This window comes from Mastomys coucha, unplaced genomic scaffold, assembly GCF_008632895.1.
Source record: "Mastomys coucha isolate ucsf_1 unplaced genomic scaffold, UCSF_Mcou_1 pScaffold15, whole genome shotgun sequence".
NCBI lineage: Eukaryota > Metazoa > Chordata > Mammalia > Rodentia > Muridae > Mastomys > Mastomys coucha.
In genome coordinates this window covers 104,463,946-104,464,262 of record NW_022196897.1, presented here as the reverse complement: position 1 = coordinate 104,464,262, position 317 = coordinate 104,463,946, and positions in this window count along the sequence as shown.

Sequence of the window (317 nt, the reverse complement as noted above, 5' to 3'; positions counted from 1 at the left end):
ACCCCTGCCAGGCTGACCTCTACCCCTGCCAGGCTGACCTCTATCTACCCCTGCCTGGCTGACCTCTATCTACCCCTGCCTGGCTGACCTCTACCCCTGCCTGGCTGACCTCTATCTACTCCTGCCTGGCTGACCTCTATCTACCCCTGCCTGGCTGACCTCTATCTACCCCTGCCTGGCTGACCTTTACCCCTGCCTGGCTGACCTCTACCCCTGCCAGGCTGACCTCTACCCCTGCCTGGCTGACCTCTACCCCTGCCTGGCTGACCTCTACCCTTGCCTGGCTGACCTCTACCCCTGCCTGGCTGACCTCTACC